This window comes from Bos indicus x Bos taurus, chromosome 3, assembly GCF_003369695.1.
Source record: "Bos indicus x Bos taurus breed Angus x Brahman F1 hybrid chromosome 3, Bos_hybrid_MaternalHap_v2.0, whole genome shotgun sequence".
NCBI classification, from domain to species: domain Eukaryota; kingdom Metazoa; phylum Chordata; class Mammalia; order Artiodactyla; family Bovidae; genus Bos; species Bos indicus x Bos taurus.
The window spans coordinates 54,864,910-54,884,318 of record NC_040078.1 but is presented as its reverse complement, the minus strand read 5'-3'; the positions used below and the strand labels follow the sequence as shown (position 1 = coordinate 54,884,318).

Below are 19,409 nucleotides of genomic sequence, written 5' to 3'. Positions count from 1 at the left end.
ATGCTAGTAAAGTAATGCTCAAAATTCTCCAAGCCAGGCTTCAGCAATACGTGAACTGTGAACTTCCAGATGTTCAAGCTGATTTTAGAAAAGGCAGAGGAACCAGAGATTAAATAGCCAACATCTGCTGGATCATCGAAAAAGGAAGAGAATTCCAGAAAAACATCTATTTCTGCTTTATTGACTATGCCAAAGCCTTTGACTGTGTGGATCACAATAAACTGTGGAAAATTCTGAAAGAGATGGGAATATCATACCACCAGACATTCCTTTTGAGAAACCTATTTGCAGGTCAGGAAGCAACAGTTAGAATTGGACATGGAACAACAGACTAGTTCCAGATAGGAAAAGGAGTATATCAAGGCTGTATACTGTCACCCTGATTGCTGCTGCTGCTGCTGCTAATTTGCTTCAGTCGTGTCCGACTCTGTGAGACCCCATCGACGGCAGCCCACCAGGCTCCTCCGTCCCTGGGATTCTCCAGGCAAGAACACTGGAGTAGGTTGCCATTTCCTTCTCAATGCATGAAAGTGAAAAGTGAAAGTGAAGTCGCTCAGTCGTGTCTGACTTTTTGCGACCCCATGGATTGCAGCCTACCAGGCTCCTCTGTCCATGGGATTTTCCAGGCAAGAGTACTGGAGTGGGTTGCCGCTGCCTTCTCCCATCACCCTGCTTATTTAACTTATATGCAGAGTTCATCATGAGAAAGGCTGGGCTGGAAGAAGCATAAGCTGGAATCAAGATTTCTGGGAGAAATATCAATAACCTTAGATATGCAGCTGACACCACCCTTATGGCAGAAAGTGAAGAGGAACTAAAAAGCCTCTTGATGAAAGTGAAAGAGGAGAGTGAAAAAGTTGGCTTAAAATTCAACATTCAGAAAACGAAGATCATGGCATCTGGTCCCACCACTTCATGGGAAATAGATGGGGAAAAAGTGTCAAATTTTATTTTTTGGGGCTCCAAAATCACTGCAAATGGTGATGGCAGCCATGAAATTAAAAGACGTGGAGAGGAGCTAAGATGGCGGAGGAATTGGATGGGGAGAACACTTTCTCCCCCCACAAATTCATCAAAACAACATTTAAATGCCGAGTAAATTCCACAAAACAACTTCTGAATGCTGGCAGAGGACATCAGGCACCCAGAAAAGCTACCCATTGTCTTCGAAAGGAGGTAGGAAAAAATATAAAAGACAAAAAAAGAGACAAAAGAGGGAGGGACAGAGCTCCGTCCTGGGAAGGGAGTCTTAAATAGAGAGAAGTTTCCAAACACCAGGAAACATTCTCACTGGTGTCTGTGCTGAGTCTTGGATGCACAGAGGGCAACATAACAGGGAGAAAAAATAAATAAACAATTAAAACCCACAGGTTAAAAAAAAACAAAAACAACCACAGGTTACGAGCCCTACGGTAACTCCCGCAGCGGAGAAGCAGCGCAGATGCCTGCACCCGCCACTAGCAAGCAGGGACTGGGCAGGGAGGCGTGGTGCGGACTGCATCGCTTAGAGTAAGGATCTGGCCTAAATACCCCGAGCGCTATCTGAGCGAAATAATTTGGGCTAGCAAACCATACTGTGGGATATCTACCACGCGAAATGCCAGCCCTAACCTAAGACACCACCAGGCCCGCACACGGAACAAAGGACTGAACAGAGATAGCCGGCTGTAGATGGTCCCCCTCCGGTGACAGGCAGCCAGAGCCAGAAGGGGGCAATCGCAGCCCCAGAGAGACATTATCTACAAAACTGTAAGCAGGCTTCTTTGCTACCTAAGACCTCTTGGGGTTCTGGACAGTCAACATCCGCCTGAGAAAGTGTGCTGGTTGTACACCCAGAAAACCGAGCAGTGGGGAGGCGATAAGTCGCAGTAACTGTGCTCGTCAAACACCTCATCACCTGAGCTGCTTGGACTTGGGAAGGGCACAAAACGCAGGTCTAACTGAGTCTGCACCTCTGAGGACTACCCAAGTGCCTGAACCTGAGTGGCTTAGACCTGGGAGGTGCAGGCAGCCCAGGGCCGGCCGCGGATGGTTCCCGGTGGAGCAACCTAGAGCCTGAGCAGTGTGGGCAGGGAGGCTACATGCGCCGTGAACGGGGGCAGGCCCAGTGTGGCTGAGGACTGCGAGCACATGCCAGTGTTATTTGTTTGCAGCATCCCTCCCTCCCCACAGCGCGACTGAACAAGTGAGCCTAAAAAAAAAAAAAAAAAGTGTCCACCACTGCCCCCTTTGTATCAGAGAGGAAATTAGACACTGACTGCTACTGCTACTGCTAAGTCACTTCAGTCGAGTCTGACTCTGTGCGACCCCATAGACGGCAGCTGAAGAGCCCAGCAAACAGAAGAAGCTATGACAGAGGGAACCGCCTTGGAAGCGACAGGCAATAGATTAAAACCCTGTGGTTAGTACCGACTACATAGGAAGGTACCTATAGATCTTCAGAAATATAAGCCAGACCAAGGAACTAGCCGAAAATGAACTGACCCCACAATATCCACAACAACACCAGAGAAAGTCGTAGATATATTTTTACTATTTTTATGATCATTCTTTCTTTCTTTTTTTTTAAATTAAAAAAAAATTAAGTCCTTTATTACTCCTTTAATTTTCACTTTTATAACCTACTATTACTTTGCAAAAAAAAAGACTATTTTTAAAAAAAAAGCAAACTTCATAATATGTATTTTTTATAATTTTTGTGACCTTTTTTTTTCTTTTCTCTTTCTTTCTTTTTTTTTTCTTCTTTTCTTTAACATTTTATTTTTGAAATTCCAAACTCTACTCTAGATTTTTAATTTTTGCTTTTAGGTATTTGTTACCAATTTTGTACCTTTAAGGACCCAATCTTCAGTACCCATTTTTTACTAGGGAGTGAGATTACTGGCTTGACTGCTATCTCCCTCTTTGGACTCTCCTTTTTCTCCACCAGGTCGCCTATGTCTCCCCCCTAACCCCTCTCTACTCTACCCAACTCTGTGAATTTCTGTGTGTTCTAGATGGTGGAGAACACTTAGGGAACTGATTACTGGCTGGATCTGTCTCTCTCCTTTTCACTCCCCCCTTTTATCCTCCTGGCCACCTCTGCCTCCTTCCTCCTTCTTCTCTTCTCTGTATAACTTCGTGAACATCTCTGAGCAGTCCAGTTGTGGAGTGCACATAAGGAAGTGATTACTGGCTAGCCCGCTCTCTCCTCTATTGATTCCACCTCATCTCATTCAGGTCACCTCTACCTCCCTCCTACCTCTTCTCTTCTTCATGTAACGCTGTGAACTTCTCTGGATGACACTCATGGTGGAGAAACTTTTCATCTTTAACCTAGATGTTTTATCAATGGTGCTGTATAGAAGGAGAAGTATTGAGATTACTGTAAAAATAAGACTGATAACTGGAAGCAGGAGGCTTAAGTCCAAACCCTGACTCCAGGGAACTCCTGACTCCAGGGAACATTAATTGACAGGAGCTCATCAAATGCCTCCATACCTACACTGAAACCAAGCACCACACAAGGGCCAACAAGTTCCAGGGCAAGACATAGCACACAAATTCTCCAGCAACACAGGAACACAGCCCTGAGCTCCAATATACAGGCTGCCCAAAGTCACCCCAAAACCATAGACATCTCATAACTCATTACTGGACACTTCATTGCACTCCAGAGAGAAAAAAATCCAGCTCCACCCACCAGAACACCGACACAAGCTTCCCTAACCAAGAAACCTTGACAAGCCACCTGTACAAACCCACACACAGTGAGGAAATGCGACAATAAAGAGAACTCCACAAACTACCAGAATACAGAAAAGACACCCCAAACTCAGCAATTTAAACAAGATGAAGAGACAGAGGAATACCCAGCAGGTAAAGGAACAGGATAAATGCCCACCAAACCAGAACAAAAGAGGAAGAGATAGGGAATCTACCTGATAAAGAATTCCAAATAATGATAGTGAAATTGAGCCAAAATCTTGAAATCAAAATGGAATCACAGAAAAATAGCCTGGAGACAAGGATTGAGAAGATGCAAGAAAGGTTTAACAAGGACTAGAAGAAATAAAAAAGAGTCAATATATAATGAATAATGAAATAAATGAGATCAAAAACACTCTGGAGACAACAAATAGTGGAATAAGAGAGGCAGAAGATAGGATTAGTGAATTAGAAGATAGAATGGTAGAAATAAATGAATCAGAGAGGGAAAAAGGAAAATGAACTAAAAGAAATGAGGACAATCTCAGAGATCTCCAGGACAATATTAAACGCTACAACATTTGAATCACAGGGGTCCCAGAAGAAGAAGACAAAAAGAAAGACCATGAGAAAATGCTTGAGGAGATAATAGTTGAAAACTTCCCTAAAATGGGGAAGTAAATAATCACTCAAGTCCAAGAAACCCAGAGTCCCAAACAGGATAAACCCAAGGCGAAACACCCCAAGACACATATTAATCAAATTAACAAAGATCAAACACAAAGAACAAATATTAAAAGCAGCAAGGGAAAAACAACAAATAACACAAATAAGGGAATTCCCATAAGGATAACAGCTGATCTTTCAATAGAAACTCTTCAAGCCAGGAGGGAATGGCAAGACATACTTAAAATGATGAAAGAAAATAACCTACAGCCCAGATTATTGTACCCAGCAAGGATCTCATTCAAATATGAAGGAGAAATCAAAAGCTTTACAGACAAGCAAAAGCTGAGAGAATTCAGCACCACCAAACCAGCTCTCCAACAAATACTAAAGGGTATTCTCTAGACAGGAAACACAAAAATGGTGTATAAATTCGAACCCCAAACAATAAAGTAAATGGCAATGAGATCATACTTATCAATAATTACCTTAAACATAAATGGGTTTAATACCCCAACCAAAAGACAAAGACTGGCTGAATGGATACAAAAACAAGACCCCTACATATGTTGTATACAGGAGACCCACCTCAAAACAGGGGACACCTACAGACTGGAAGTGAAGGGCCGAAAAAAGATTTTCCATGCAAATAGGGACCAAAAGAAAGCAGGAGTAGCAATACTCATATCAGATAAAATAGACTTTAAAACAAAGGCTGTGAAAAGAGACAAAGAAGGTCACTACATAATGATCAAAGGATCAATCCAAGAAGATATAACAATTATAAATATATATGCACCCAACATAGGAGCACCGAAATATGTAAGACAAATGCTAACAAGTATGAAAGGAGAAATTAACAATAAGACAATAATAGTGGGAGACTTTAATACCCCACTCACACCTATGGATAGATCAACTAAACAGAAAATTAACAAGGAAACACAAACTTTAAATGTTACAATAGACCAGTTAGACCTGATTGATATCTATAGGACATTTCATCCCAAAACAATGAACTTCACCTTTTTCTCAAGTGCACATGGAACAGGAGAAAAACTATTAAAAATTCCAACATATGGAGGCTGAACAACACGCTGCTGAATAACCAACAAACCACAGAAGAAATCAAAAAAGAAATCAAAATTTGTATAGAAACGAATGAAAATGAAAACAAAACAAACACAAACCTGTGGGACACTGTAAAAGTAGTCCTAAGGGGAAAGTTCATAGCAATACAGGCATACCTCAAGAAACAAGAAAAAAGTCAAATAAATAACCTAACTCTACACCTAAAGTAACTAGAAAAGGAAGAAATGAAGAAACCCAGGGTTAGTAGAAGGAAAGAAGTCTTAAAAATTAAGGCAAAAATAAATGCAAAAGAAACAAAAGATACCATAGCAAAAATCAACAAAGCCAAAAGCTGGTTCTTTGAAAGGATAAATAAAATTGACAAACCATTAGCCAGACTCATCAAGAAACAAAGGGAGAAAAATCAAATCAATAAAATTAGAAATGAAAATGGAGCGATCACAACAGACAACACAGAAATACAAAGGATCATAAGAGACTACTATCAGCAATTATATGCCAATAAAATGGACAACGTGGAAGAAATGGACAAATTCTTAGAAAAGTACAACTTTCCAAAACTGGACCAGGAAGAAATAGAAAATCTTAACAGACCCATCACAAGCATGGAAATTGAAACTGTAATTAGAAATCTTCCAGCAAAAAAAAAAAAAGCCCAGGTCTGGACGGCTTCACAGTTGAATTCTACCAAAAATTTAGAGAAGAGCTAACATCTATCCTACTCAAACTCTTCCAGAAAATTGCAGAGGAAGGTAAATTTCCAAACTCATTCTATGAGGCCACCATCACCCTAATACCAAAACCTGACAAAGATGCCACACAAAAAAGAAAACTACAGGCCAATATCACTGATGAACATAGATGCAAAAATCCTTAACAAAATTCTAGCAATCAGAATCAACAACACATTAAAAAGATCATACACCATGACCAAATGGGCTTTATCCCAGGGATGCAAGGATTCTTCAGTATCCACAAATCAATCAATGTAATACACCACATTAACAAATTGAAAAACAAAAACCATATGATTATCTCAATAGATGCAGAGAAAGCCTTTGACAAAATCCAACATCTATTTATGATAAAAAGTCTCCAGAAAGCAGAAATAGAAGGAACATACCTCAACATAAGAAAAGCTATATATGACAAACCCACGGCAAACATTATCCTCAATGGTGAAAAATTGAAAGCATTTCCTCTAAAGTCAGGAACAAGACAAGGGTGCCCACTTTCACCATTACTATTCAACATAGTTTTGGAAGTTTTGGCCACAGCAATCAGAGCAGAAAAAGAAACAAAAGGAATCCAAATTGGAAAAGAAGAAGTAAAACTCTCACTGGTTGCAGATGACCTGATCCTCTACATAGAAAACTCTAGAGACTCCACCAGAAAATTACTAGAACTAATCAATGAATATAGTTAAGTTGCAGGATATAAAATCAACACACAGAAGCCCCTTGCATTCCTATACACTAATAGTGAGAAAATAGAAAGAGAAATTAAGGAAACAATTCCATTCACCATTGCAACGAAAAGAATAAAATACTTAGGAATATATCTACCTAAAGAAACTAAAGACCTATATATAGAAAACTATGAAACACTGGTGAAAGAAATCAAAGAGGACACTAATAGATGGAGAAATATACCATGTTCGTGGATTGGAAGAATTAATATAATGAAAATGAGCATACTACCCAAAGCAATTTATAGATTCAATGCAATCCCTATCATGCTACCAACGATATTTTTCACAGAGCTAGAACAAATAATTTCACAATTTGTATGGAAATACAAAAAAACCTCAAATAGCAAAAGCTATCTTGAGAAAGAAGAATGCAACTGGAGGAATCAACCTGTCTGACTTCAGGCTCTACTACAAAGCCACAGTCATCGAGACAGTATGGTATTGGCACAAAGACAGAAATATAGATCAATGAAACAAAATAGAAATCCCAGAGATAAATCCACACACATATGGACACCTTTGACAAAGGAGGCAAGGATATACAAAGATATTGATTAAAGACAATCTCTTTAACAAGTGGTGCTGGGAAACTGGTCAACCACTTGTAAAAGAATGAAACTAGAGCACTTTCTAACACCATGCACAAAAATAAATTCAAAATGGATTAAAGATCTAAACGTAAGACCAGAAACTGTAAAACTCCTAGAGGAGAACATAGGCAAAACACTCTCCGACATAAATCACAGCAGGATCCTCTATGACCCACCTCCCAGAATACTGGAAATAAGAGCAAAAATAAACAAATGGGACCTAATTAACCTTAAAAGCTTCTGCACAACAAAGGAAACTATAAGCAAGGTGAAAAGACAGCCTTCAGAATAGGAGAAAATAATAGCAAATGAAGCAACTGACAAGCAACTAATCTCAAAAATATATAAGCAACTCCTGCAGCTCAATTCCAGAAAAATAAATGACACAATCAAAAAATGGGCCAAAGAACTAAATAGACATTTCTCCAAAGAAGACATACAGATGGCTAACAAACACATGAAAAGATGCTCAACATCACTCATTATCAGAGAAATACATATCAAAACCACTATGAGGTACCATTTCACACCAGTCAGAATGGCTGCGATCCAAAAGTCTACAAGCAATAAATGCTGGAGAGGGTGTGGAGAAAAGGGAATCCTCTTATACTGTTGATGGGAATGCAAAGTAGTACAGCCACTATGGAGAACAGTGTGGAGATTCCTTAAAAAACTGGAAATAGAACTACCTTATGATCCAGCAGTCCCACTGCTGGGCATACACACTGAGGAAACCAGAATTGAAAGAGACATGTGTACCCCAGTGTTCATTGCAACACTGTTTATAATAGCCAGGACATGGAAGCAACCTAGATGTCCATCAGCAGATGAATGGATAAGAAAGCTGTGGTACATATACACGATGGAGTATTATTCAGCCATTAAAAAGAATACATTTGAATCAGTTCTAATGAGGTGGGTGAAACTGGAGCCTATTATACAGAGTGAAGTAAGCCAGAAAGTAAAACACCAATTCAGTATACTAACACATATATATGGAATTTAGAAAGATGGTAACAATAACCCTGTATACGAGACAACAACAGAGACACTGATGTATAGAATAGTCTTTTGGACTCTGTGAGAGGGGGAGAGGGTGGGATGACTTGGGAGAATGGCATTGAAATATGTATAATATCATATGTGAAACGAGTCGCCAGTCTAGGTTCGATGCACGATACTGGATGCTTGGGGCTGGTGCACTGGGACGCTGTGGGGATCCTGAGGGATGCTATGGGGAGGGAGGAGGGAGGAGGGTTCAGGATGGGCAACACATGTATACCTGTGGTGGGTTCATTTTGATATATGGCAAAACCAATACAATATTGTAAAGTTAAAAAATAAAATAAATAAAAAAATAAAAGACGCTTACTCCTTGGAAGGAAAGTTATGACCAACCTAGATAGCATATTGAAAAGCAGAGACATTACTTTACCAACAAAGGTCCATCTAGTCAAGGCTATGGTTTTTCCTGTGGTCATGTATGGATGTGAGTGTTGGACTGTGAAGAAAGCTGAGCGCTGAAGAATTGATGCTTTTGAACTGTGGTGTTGGAGAAGACTCTTGAGAGTTCCTTGGACTGCAAGGAGATCCAACCAGTCCATTCTGAAGATCAGTCCTAGGTGTTCTTTGGAAGGAATGATGTTAAAGCTGAAACTCCAGTACTTTGGCCATGTCATGCGAAGAGTTGACTCATTGGAAAAGACTCTGATGCTGGGAGGGATTGGGGGCAGGAGGAAAAGGTGCGACAGAGGATGAAATGGCTGGATGGCATCACTGACTTGATGGACGTGAGTTTGAGTGAACTCCGGGAGTTGGTGATGGACAGGGAAGCCTGGTGTGCTGCAATTTATGAGGTCGCAAAGAGTCGGACACGACTGAGTGACTGAACTAAACTGAACTGAATTTCCCTTCACCATGACAAGGCTGTGATCCATGTAGGGTATTGGGGTCATTAGGAGGATTATGTATCTCATAATGTTTACCATACTCTTCAAGTTATACAAGCACATAGTCAATCCTATATAATTTTACAATTGTGTGTCTCTGAAGACTGGGAGGGTAATTTCTGAATGAAAGGGGAAAGTTGGCTTTGGCCTGAGAAAGTGACAATTCCTTCCCTGGTTGCAGCAATGGGAGGGCACAGCCCAAGAGGAAGATGAGCAGGCTGGGAGGCCCAAGCAGTAACAACTGAGAGGGAGGACAGCAGCGGGGGAAGAGTCAGGCTGAAGGAGCTGAAAGCTGCCCCGAGATGTCCAAGTACAGGTTCTGGAGTTGGGCTGCCAGGGTTCAAACCTGAGGGTTCAAGTCACTTATTGTCTGTTGAAACCTTGAAAAAGGAACTTACGTACAAAGCCTCCATTTTCTTACCAGTGTTATAGGAAAAACATTAATTCCTGCCTGATTCATTACTGTACAGTTGGTAAGATATAAGTTCTCAGAAAGTTTTTAAAAATTTTCATGCATTAATGTATGACTTCAACAGTAAATAGGTTGGACAATATGTTATAATGTGTTGGTACATTCTTTAAGTTGCAATTTTCCAAGGAATATATCTTATCTAAAATCTCTCAGTCAGGAAAAAACATGAATTTGCTCAAAAGAATTCCTCTCTAAAATTTCTCCTTCTCTCACACTCTCTTGCTCTTTTTTTTTTTTTTTCTACAGTGGATGGGGAGCAGAGATAGAGCAGTAAAATGACCTTTTACTTCTGTGTTTGGTGAAAATTAATAAAAGGAAACTTCACTCAAATGGAATCAGCAAGCCAGAAAGAAGAGCTCTCACACAGTACCACTGGAGATCAGTTATGAGAATTGACAATCACAAACCCCAAGGAAAAAATCTTCAACAGGAGATTCTCCAGTGAGAGTCCCCAACAGGAAAAAGTATGCCTCACATCTCCTAGAAGAACCCAGGAGTACCCCAGCAACCCAGCCAAGGAAAAAGGGTCATTACCTTGAACTCTCGCTTTCCTCCAATGGACTTTCTTTTAAAACAATCCTTCCCAACTTACTACTCTTCTCTATAAAATAAGACGGAGGAACTTCCTCTTTTTCTTGGTTGAATTTGCCCCATGTCTTTTGCTACAGCTTGCTTGTCCCAAATGACAATTCCCCTGCTATTCCTGAGTAAACCCATTTTTACTTGAAAAATCACTATTTTTAAGGTGAACAGTTTTAAGCAAGAGGAATAGTAGCATTCACTCCTGAGTCAGAATATTCATAAAGCTTTGGTAGGACACCATAAGTTTACCATGTATTTTTTTAATTAAAAATATTCTGAGGTTTTCAAATGAAGAAACTTCAAAACTAAATAACTAGAATGAAATAGTGTTACTAGATGGCAGAAGATGATGAACAGTTTCCAATGGTTACTATTCAGTAGAGTTATCTGAAGTGATAGTTAAAAGTACCCCACACTCTGTATTTTCAGCAAGCATCAGAAGTTATAAGAGGCAGTATTTGCATGGGCCAGGTATTAAAAAAAAAAGCATAGTAAATAAACATGAATTGGCTTACAGTAAGTATTTTTTTTATTAAGAATGAGATTAAATTATTTCAAATAATACAGTTTTGTATTATTCCGAATATTGAATGTTAAGAGAAAAAAAAATCCACTGTTAATCTGTTAGGATTTAAATTGTCTGTGGACTACCACCAGTGCCCAGCGGGGTGCAGTCATGATGGAGAGGGCTGGAGGAGGAGACTTCACCCAGGGCTTCTGCGAGGGGGCTGAGAGTTTAGGCCCTCAGTCCTAAAAAGGACTTCAGCCCCTTTTTCTCAGAAGATGAAGCATACTCTTCTCCTTGTCCCATGCCGGACTTTTTGCTCCAGCCCTGCTTAGGGGGTTCCCTTGGACAACAAGGAGGTCAAACCAGTCAATCCTAAAGGAATTCAATTCTGAATATTCATGGCTGAAGTTAAAGCTCCAATATTTTGGGTACCTAATGTGAAGAGCCAACATATTGGAAAAGACCCTGATGCTGGGAAAGATTGAGGGCAGAAGCAGAAGGAGTGAAACAGGATGAAATGGTTGGATGGCATCATGGACTCAATGGACATGAGTTTGAGCAAACCCCAGGAGGTAGTGGAGGCTGGGATGCTGCAGCCCATGGGGTAGCACAGAGTCGGACACCATCTTAGCAGCTGAACAACAGCAACTCCTACATGCTCCAGGAGGAGCAGAGCATCAGGGTGACATGCCTCAAAGCCAACCAACTCTGAGCTGCTTGAGCTACGCTCTGACCCCACGGGGGGATCCTCGCCTCCCCTCCCCCAGGATAGGGTCTGCACTGGGGGATTTTATTGTCCTTATTTAATAGAAGAGTGCTTGGAAGGTCAAGCTTAGGAACAAACTTACATGGAGCAGACGCTGCAGCTGGGAGTCAAGTCAGCTGCTCTGGATCGCCCCTAGGGCTCCTCTTGCCTCTGGCTCCTCTGGAAACTGCTCTTATATTCAGCAGCTGAAAAGCCAGTTGGTTATTAAAAGTCACTCGGTGTGGGTGGGGTTTATGAGAATAGAAATCGAAAGGACAGAAGGACTTGTATTTTTTTTTTTTTTCCTTTCCTGGAGGCAGTAACCTAGATGCCTTCCAGGAAAGCCAGGGAGACAAGGGTTCCTCCCTGCCTGGCTGGGTAAACCCAACTTCATCCCTCCTCCACAGGTGACTTTGGCATTCCTGACCCCACAGTGAATGGGACCCAAATAATGGTAGGATGAGAGTTCAATAGCCTTTCTCTCAGGGGTGTTTTTGTGAAAGAAGGGGTTTGTTTATTAATTTTTATTCAGTTGAAAAGTCTTTAATTCATTTCTTTTTCCCTTCCTTTTTAAAAAACTATTTTCTTTTTAACTCAGTGGTTTCTTTCTTCATTGGAGAAGTAAATGGCAACCCACTCCAGGGTTTTTGCCTAGAGAATTCCATGGACAGAGGAACCTGTGTATTTAATCCTTGCTTTTATAGCCCAGAAATACTCTCTCTTTTTTTTTTTTTCTGTTCTTTTACTAAGGTGGATCCACCTTTGGGGTTTGGGCGTTCATTAAGATTTCTTCCATTCTTTTCTGTATCCTAAGGTGTTGTACTACCCTACAAGTTAAAAGCTTGACTGCTGTTGTTAGGGAACCAGGTTCTTTTGCCCAAGGAGCTACAAGCCAAAACACTGAGACACCAAGGTTTGCAGCAGAGGCCACCCAGTAAGGAGGCAAGAGAACAAGTCTCAGGTCTGCCTCCCAAGAGGACAGGGGCTTAGAATATTAACAGGAGCAAGAAGCAGAATGGTCTTATGCCTTAGAGAAAAGTGATTGGTGGTAAGGAAAAGTGAGATAATTGGTGTTCTGTGCAAGTTTATCTTGGTTACATGCTTCTTCATGGGACACGTGCAAATACAGAGGATTTGGTGTGAAACAGGTTGGTGAATTTTGGGCTGTGATGACAGTGGGTCGCCTATGGGACAAAAGATCTCTTCTGCACAGATTCTGATGAGCTGTATTGGTTTGACCTGGTATCAGCCAGTTTTGTTGTGTTACAAAAGGAGTTTTCAAACAACCTGTTCCCTTATCTGCTGTTCTGTAAAAGGAGCTCAAGAATTTCACTTAGTCACCAGTTTCTGTTACAGGTTTTTAACCCTGTGAATCAGGGTCTGGCTATCCCATCTGTATTTCAGATGGCAATGAGGAGAAAGGAAGGACAGGCAGAATGTAGCCTCAAAGCTCTATGGCCAAGACTCCCCAAGAGCAAGTGCTTTGGCACATATTCCCTATGCAGACTTCTCTAGTTGAAAAATCAGCTAGAACAGTATAAAAATCCTTAGTCCGATTGCCATATGCTTATTTTGTAAAATAAAATGATATCGTATTTGGAGCTGCAGAGCGTGTTGAAACTGTAAAGGTGTATGTGACAATATCAGGGATGGATTTTTCTAGAATTCTGAGACTACACTGAGTAGATTCAAGACTTGAATCCAAGCAGGGAAAATTACTGTGGCCCTGTAATTCCTGAGCCACGAAGATTGATTTAGGCGGAGATTAGGCGTATGACCTAAAACTGATAAAGTTAATCATTTCTCAATTACCTGGATCCAAGAAATTTCTTTCTTTCTTTCTTTTTTTTCTCTCTCTCGCTCTTGGTCTTGTTCTGTCTCTCTGTGTCTCCTCTCTTGTTTTCATCAACTTTTTGTTGTTGTCAGTTAGGGTATAAAGATTTGTGTTTCTAGATGAAGACTGTAAGGCCACTTAGATATGTTTGGCTCTGGAACATGATATATACTATTACCAAAGTATTTACAAGTGTTATATGAAAACAGATTATTATAGTGTGTGCGAGTAATACATATAGCAGCATATAAAAATAGATATTAAGAGCAAAAATGCCTGTCTATAGTCATGCATAAAATCGAAGAAAATTTCAGCTTTATAGAAGACATAATATTGTTGTATTTGTTTGTACCTTGTGGTACATACAAATGTACTTTACTCAGCTGGTAAAGAATCCACCTGCAATATGGGAGACCTGGGTTCGATCTATGGGTTGGGAAGATCCCCTGGAGAAGGGAAAGGCTACCCACTCCAGTATTCTAGCCTGGAGAATTCCACGGACTATACAGTCCATGGGGTCATAAAGAGTCGGACATGACTGAATGGCTTTCACTTTATAATATGGCTTCCAATAAATTGAGAAAATGGCAGAATTGAAAGAATAAGGAAAGTCACAATTTTAAGGACACACTTATCCCACTTCAGAGATTAATAGAACCAACACACAAAATCAGTAATGGTGTTGAAGACATGAGGTGAAGTGGTGTTATTTGCTCGGTCATGTCTGACTCTTTGCAACTCCATGGACTGTAACTCATCAGGCTCCTCTGTCCATGGAATTCTCCAGGCAAGAATACTGGTGTGGGTTGCCATTTTCTTCTCCAGGGGAATCTTCCTGACCCAGAGGTCAAACCCATATCTTCTGCACTGTAGGCAAATTCTTTAACATCTGAGCCACCAGAGAAGCCCAAAGATTTGAAGAGGATAATTAGCAAATTGAACAAATAGATATTTAATATGTTGATAATTGTGATCAAACACTGTAGAAAACATATTTTTTCAGGTTAACAAATTAAAGTCAAGCAGAGTATACCAGTTTACCATAATACTATGTTAAAAAAATATTCCCTGGTGGCTCAGATGGTAAAGAATCTGCCTGAAATCCAGGAGACCCAGGTTCAATCCCTGGGCTGGAAAGATCCCCTGGAGAAGGGAATGGCTGCCCATTCCACTATTCTTGCCTGGAGAATCCCATGGACAAAGGAGCCTGGCAGGCTATAGTCCATGAGTTTGCAAAGAGCTGGACACGACTGAGCAACTAACAATTTCACTTTTCAATGCTATAGAACAGTGACAAAAATATAACTGAAGATTCTTATACTTTTATATTATAATTCTAAATAATATATAGGTCACAAAGAAATTTATTTGAAAAATAGAAAATATTTTTAAATGAGAAATACTGATATTACTATATTTCAGACTTTAAGATGCAGTTAAATCACTAATTTCAGTGAAATTCATATCCTCAAGCCATAAACTAGTAAAGAATTAAAGTAGAAAACAAGCTAAATATCAATCTCTTCAAGTGATCCAAATGAGGAAAAAGTAGAAGAAACCAAAATAAAAGCAAAACAGACTTAGTGAAGTAGAAAACCACTATATAATAAGAGAGTCAAAGCAACCAAAATGTTTGTAAAATTGGTAGTTTATGAAATTGGTAAACTTAGAGTGACTAATCAAGAGAAATGAGATCCATGTTCCAAACTACTAAGAATCCAAAATGTCTCAAGAGAACATTGCTCCAATCTGAAAAGAAAAAAAAGGCCAAATAATCTATAAAATCATTCTTTTAAAGACCTATCCCAAGTTAGGTCACAAAGCAAGAAGATAGAATTTCAAAGAGTTGCAATCCCTTTTGAGAAGATGAGCCACATAAACAAGTTATCTTTTATCTGATTACAGATATTAGAATAACAAAAATTTTAATAAACTTCCTGCATATTGCACAATGGCCAGAATCCCCAATAAACCTTGACATAAGAGAAATTCACACATACTCATATAAAATCTTCCATTGGCCATCAGGTATCATAAGAAATAGTAGCTGCAGGGCAGGAGATATGCAATAACCTTTGTTGGGCAGACTGACTGAGTTTTTCAAGGTTTTAGGTGCAACAGATTTACCTGGAAAACCTAAGAATATGCAGGCATTCAACAAAGCCTTGCAGTAAGTAAATAAACAACAACAAAACAAAAACAGCAGTCTATCATTGGAATAGGTCAAGAGCACAGAGACTGCCCACAAGACAGGTATGCAGGGTCTGCTAAAGGTTGAGGATGGAAGAGGAAAACTAAAAGAGTCTTCTGGTGCTTCAGGTCTTCCACTACAAATAGTAGAATTCCACTGGAGGAATGTGAAGCTTGTGGTGGACTTGATGGAGTGTAGCAACAACAAAACTCAGCACAGATGAATTACTACACTGACTAAATGCCCCCCACAATCATCCTAACCAAAATAGAGGTTGTGCTATTTTTCAACTATAAATCTTATTATCTCAATATCCACTTTTTTTTACAGTGCTAAGCATACAATAAAAATAGAGTCAAGCAAAAACAAGAAACAAACAAAAACAAACAAAGAAAAAAACCCAACTTAAAACTATGCATCATAATGAGATAAGACAAAGAACAGAAACAATATCAGAAATAAACCTAATGTGGAACAATCAGGGCCTTTGAAATCACTATTACTATGTTGAAAGATCTACTGGAAAGGTGAATAACACACATGAACACATTAAAATTTTTTAAAGATTGCATGCTATTAATAGAGTTAAGTGGAAATCCTATAAAAGTAAAGCACAATATCAGTGACTAAGAATTCTTGAAAAGGAATTAACAGAAAATATGTGAACAAATTGGTGGAAAGAACCATACAATCTGAGATAGATCGATAGTCATTAACCACATGGAAATACAGAAATAGAGAGAAAAAAATACTCTGAGCCTTCAATAGTTTAGGATATCCCCCAGTACAATGACAAAAGTTTTCTCATGCACATAACTGGAAAAATAAAAATAGAAGAAGTAAAGAAAGAGGCAGGAAAAATACTTGAAGAGAAAATTTCCCAAAATTAATAAAAGAGACGAATTGCCAATCAAAGGTTCACAGAACCCCAAACAAAACAAATATAAGATAAATACGGCCTTGCGCCCCACAGACTAGTAATAAAAGCCAATTATGAACAGAAAATCTTAGAGACAAGCAGTGAAAAAAGAAACATTACACAGAGAAGAACAAAAACTAGGCTTGGAAAGAAACATTGCTAAGAATTATATAAGCTAAGAAAAAGCGGAATAACATCTCTATTAAAGTGTTGAATGAAAAATGTCAACCAGAATTATCTACAGAGTAACAATGCCTTTAAAGTGAATGCAAAAGATTTAAAAAATATAGTGTTTGTATGTGCCTTATTGGTGGGAATGTAAATTGATGAAGCCACTATGGAAAACAGTATGAAAGTTCCTCAAAAGACTAAAAATATAACTACCATAGCAAGGGTATGGTATGGGCATGGTACATGTTATGAGTTTATGTAAGCATTACACTCAGTATTCATGATTGTTCTGCACTCATGAACTAATCGCTTCCTCAAGGCCCCACCACCAAAACCAGCACATTGGGCATAAGTTTTTCAACATATGATATTTGGAGAGACATACTGATTTAGATGGTAGTAGAAAAGTTCTCGGAGAGGGCAATGGCGACCCACTCCAGTACTCTTGCTTAGGAAATCCCATGGACGGAGGAGCTTGGTAGGCTGCAGTCCATGGGGTCGCTAAGAGTTGGACACGACTGAACGACTTCACTTTTCCTTTTCACTTTCATGCATTGGAGAAGGAAATGGCAACCCACTCCAGAATTCTTGCCTGGAGAATCCCAGGGACGGGGAAGCCTGGTGGGCTGCCGTCTATGGGGTTGCACAGAGTCGGCCACGACTGAAGCGACTTAGCAGCAGCAGCTGCTGCAGAAAAGTTCTCTAGGGCAGGCAGGGGTCCCCAACATCCCCCACCCCCTGCTGCAGACTGGTACTAGTCCATGGCCTGTTAGGAACTTGGCTGCACAGCAGGAGGTGAGCTGCAGGGCAAGAAAGGGAAGCTTCATGTGCCACTCCCCATCACTAGTATCACCGCTTGAACTATCCTCTACCTCCACTCCCATTGTCTTCCATAAGACCAGTCCCTGGTTCCAAAACGTTTGGGGACCACTCTTCTAGGGAAACCAAAAGATAGCAGAGAGACAAAAACATTAACAGTAAGGAAATGTTATTTCCTGACACAGCAGCCAAAACAAGTGGTAAACACAATCTAACCTGTTGACAGTTAACATAAAACCTCACACTATAGACATATTTACATCAGGTCCTTCAAAATATTAAACTATGCCAGCTTTCAACAAAAAATTACTAGACATGCTAAAAGGCATAAAAGCAGTCTGAAGCATCAAATCGAGTATCAGAACCAGAATCAGACATGAAAGAAATTTGCAAATTATCAGACAGCTAAATTTAAAATTACTGTGATTAATATGCTAAGAAATCTAATGGAGAAAGAGGAAAACATGAATGAACAAGTGAGTAATGTAGGGAGAGAAATGGAAATTCCCACAATTGTAAGGAGATACAAGAAACTAAAAACAGGCTGACAGAATGAAGAATGTCTTTGGTGGGTTCATCAGTAGACTGAACATGATTGGGATGGACTCAGTGAATTTGGAGGTCCGTCAATAGAAACTTCTCAAATTGAAAAGCACATCATATTCAACTACAAAAAATCAAACAGAAAATCTTGAAATAAGGCAAAGAGATTTTATTTTACTCATAGAGGCACTAGGGTAAGAATTATATCAGACATCTCCTTTGAAAGCATACAAGCAAGAAGAGAATGGAATGAAATAATTAAAATCTTGAAAGAAATAGCAACACCAAATTAGAATTCTGTATCTACTGAAATTATTCTTCTGAGTGAAGGAGAAATAAGTACTTCCTTAACAAGCAAAAATTGAGGAAATCTATCACCAGGAATCCTGATTTGTAAGAAATGTTTAAAGTTCTTCAGAGGAGGAAAATGATATATCAGAAATTTGGATCTACATAAAGACTGGAAGAGCACTGAAGGAGGAATAAATGGCAAGAAAATAAAAATATATTTCTCTTATTCTAAGTTGATCTAACATACAACAATTTATTAAAACAATAATAGCACCAATGTATTTGAAGATTGAAGAGTATGTATGAGTGAAATGAATTATAGCAATGATACAAAAGACCAGAGAGAAGAATTAGGAATATTTTGTCATTTTAAGGTGCTTGTGCTATTTGTGATGTGGTATAGTGTTATTTGACACTGAACATGGATTGGTTAGACATGTATATTGCCATCTCTAGGGCAAACAGTTTAAAAAAATTTTTAAAGAGGTATAATTGCTATGCTAAGAAAGGATAGAAAATGGAATCATATAAAATGCATAATTAAAACCAAAAGTTAGAAGAGGAGTGAAAGATAAAATAGTGACAAAGATATGGGCAATGAATAGTGAAAAGTATAAAGTCAGGTGGATATTAATCCTACTATATAATGTAATCAATTATCAGTAATCAATTTCAATATCAATGGTCTAAATACACCAATTAAAAGACAGAGACTGTCAGAGTGGATTAAAAACACAAAACTCAATTATCTGTTGTGTACAAGAAAACCACTTTAAATATAAAGACAAAAGTAGACTAAAGGAATGGAGATTATGGCATATCATATAGGGTATATATAGATTATAGTATATGTCATATACGGTATATATAGATGATGGT

The 19,409-nt window shown here is 39.2% G+C and overlaps 1 protein-coding gene across 5 annotated transcripts in view; it reads right to left on the bottom strand.

Moving 5' to 3' along the window:
- The window catches only part of LOC113889641 (guanylate-binding protein 4-like), a 66,312-nt gene that overhangs the window by 40,119 nt on the left and 6,784 nt on the right, over nt 1–19,409 (bottom strand). The window contains exon 2 of one of the 5 annotated variants that reach the window (XM_027536615.1): nt 11,866–11,968. The exons of the other annotated variants lie outside the window; for them this stretch is intronic. The gene's annotated coding sequence lies outside the window, so the exon portion shown is untranslated. The remainder of the gene's footprint in view (nt 1–11,865; nt 11,969–19,409) is intronic. 5 annotated transcript variants of the gene reach the window in all.